This window comes from Triturus cristatus, chromosome 4_1 (genome assembly GCF_964204655.1).
Source record: "Triturus cristatus chromosome 4_1, aTriCri1.1, whole genome shotgun sequence".
NCBI lineage: Eukaryota > Metazoa > Chordata > Amphibia > Caudata > Salamandridae > Triturus > Triturus cristatus.
The window spans coordinates 134,305,704-134,308,203 of NC_140585.1; the positions used below are offsets into that span (position 1 = coordinate 134,305,704).

General features: G+C 40.2%; 3 non-coding genes across 3 annotated transcripts; all 3 read right to left on the reverse strand.

The window, feature by feature from the left end:
• Positions 1-271: 271 nt before the first annotated feature.
• On the reverse strand, positions 272-344 carry TRNAR-CCU (transfer RNA arginine (anticodon CCU)). Its single transcript has one exon. It is a non-coding gene; the product is annotated as a tRNA-Arg (tRNA).
• A 794-nt stretch (positions 345-1,138) lies between these two features.
• On the reverse strand, positions 1,139-1,211 carry TRNAR-UCG (transfer RNA arginine (anticodon UCG)). Its single transcript has one exon. It is a non-coding gene; the product is annotated as a tRNA-Arg (tRNA).
• Positions 1,212-1,858: 647 nt separating this feature from the next.
• TRNAR-CCU (transfer RNA arginine (anticodon CCU)) lies at positions 1,859-1,931 on the reverse strand. The gene has a single exon. It is a non-coding gene; the product is annotated as a tRNA-Arg (tRNA).
• Between the last annotated feature and the right edge of the window lie 569 nt (positions 1,932-2,500).

Consider the following 2,500-nt stretch of genomic DNA (forward strand, 5'->3'; position numbering starts at 1 on the left):
CCTGTCACCACCTCTAGAAACAAGATTCACACCAATCCAATTCAAATCATTTTTTCCAAAGGAATATGTTCTGGCCGGTCGAAAATGCATCTCACAAAAATAGGCATTTAAAAATCTACTTTGCAGTTTCAGAACACTAACATGACTGTGAAGTGTACACAAGTAAAATGGGACAGTTTCAAAGTACCTAATCCCTCATAAACTTCTGAGAGGAAGCATGTAATAAATCTACCTAATTTTCTGGAAAAGAAAGAGGGAGGATTTTTGTTATCACCTCAGATGGGACTTGAACCCACAATCCCTGGCTTAGGAGGCCAGTGCCTTATCCATTAGGCCACTGAGGCACACATGCATAGCTCTTTTCTAGAGGCATTATTTAAATGTATTCTATGGTCAGACACCGGTGTGTGCACACAGGGCATTTCTCACTTCTCTCTATAAGTAAACTTCCCATTTTCATCCTCTTCCATCCCCGACTTTAACGCTCTCTTCTATGCTATAATGGAGACTTTGCAATTTTAGCAAGTGGAGAGAAATTGGAGAACCACTTTCGACTCCACACTTCTTCTTCACTTACTTCTTTTCTCAATATACTGGGCTTAGAAATGGTATCAAGCCATCCTTATCATCAGTAGGACACGGAAAGAGGCACTAAGTCTCCTAACCAAGTTCAACCACACTCTGCAACTTAACCATTGCACTACAAATTAGGCAACGGGGGCATCAGCAAAGGCAGCCAATGTGCCGATCCTTTATACATTTTGTGTAGTACTTTTCTTACTCGGAGGCAAAATCAGCACTTTAACTGCCCAAATCATACAGATTTTACACATGTAGCACTCTATGCACACATAGGCACACACCTTGCAGTTCTTCTACACACACTTAAGCTAAAAACCCATTCTGTCACGTCAAAATTCTGCAAACCTATTACATATTCAGTGCGTCGGCATAGAAGCACTTTTTAATGCCACTAAAATGCACAAGTAGTTAGACTGAAGATGCAACCTGAATCAGTTTACAGTATGTACTCCACTTTATTAATGATTAGTAATGAGAAAGTGAGGACTGCAAGAGTATTGGAAAAGACTTTTTCCACTCTGAATGTAAAGCAGATTGTGTGACCATTGGCCAAAAACGACCACGAAGGGACTCGAACCCTCAATCTTCTGATCCGAAGTCAGACGCCTTATCCATTAGGCCACGCGGTCATCCGTCCACCTGAGATGATTTTTATCATGTAGGTGGTATGCATGGATGGAGAACATATTATTGAAAGGTATTCAGGTTTACATCCCATAGTGTTCTTTCAGCTCTTTTCGCTGGAAGCACTTTTTTGGAATCTATATATTGAGAATTTTATGAGTACGATATGCTTTTGTTTTCATTTTTCCATACAAACCTCTTTCCTCATGAGTTTAAAGCTCATTTGTATTCTCTACATAGCTCTGGAAGTTTCCAGACGTGGAGTGAAACTGTTTTGAAAGTAGGACAAATTGCTCCTTCCTGCATATGCTAATTTTTCACACTCACATAGGTTGTATACATTTTATGTATCCTGGCTTGACCTATTCAAGTAGCTGAAAGCCTGTCACCACCTCTAGAAACAAGATTCACACCAATCCAATTCAAATCATTTTTTCCAAAGGAATATGTTCTGGCCGGTCGAAAATGCATCTCACAAAAATAGGCATTTAAAAATCTACTTTGCAGTTTCAAAACATTAACATGACTGTGAAGTGTACACAAGTAAAACGGGACAGTTTCAAAGTACCTAATCCCTCATAAACTTCCGAGAGGATGCATGTAATAAATCTACCTAATTTTCTGGAAAAGAGAGAGGCAGGATTTTTGTTATCACCTCAGATGGGACTCAAACCCACAATCCCTGGCTTAGGAGGCCAGTGCCTTATCCATTAGGCCACTGAGGCACACATGCATAGCTCTTTTCTAGAGGCATTATTTAAATGTATTCTATGGTCAGACACCGGTGTGTGCACACAGGGCATTTCTCACTTCTCTCTATAAGTAAACTTCCCATTTTCATCCTCTTCCATCCCCGACTTTAACGCTCTCTTCTATGCTATAATGGAGACTTTGCAATTTTAGCAAGTGGAGAGAAATTGGAAAACCACTTTCGACTCCACACTTCTTCTTCACTTACTTCTTTTCTCAATATACTGGGCTTAGAAAATGGTATCAAGCTATACTTATCATCAGTAGGACACGGAAAGAGGCACTAAGTCTCCTAACCAAGTTCAACCACACTCTGCAACTTAACCATTGCACTACAAATTAGGCAACGGGGGCATCAGCAAAGGCAGCCAATGTGCCGATCCTTTATACATTTTGTGTAGTACTTTTCTTACTCGGAGGCAAAATCAGCACTTTAACTGCCCAAATCATACAGATTTTACACATGTAGCACTCTATGCACACATAGGCACACACCTTGCAGTTCTTCTAGACACACTTAAGCTAAAAACCCATTCTGTCATGT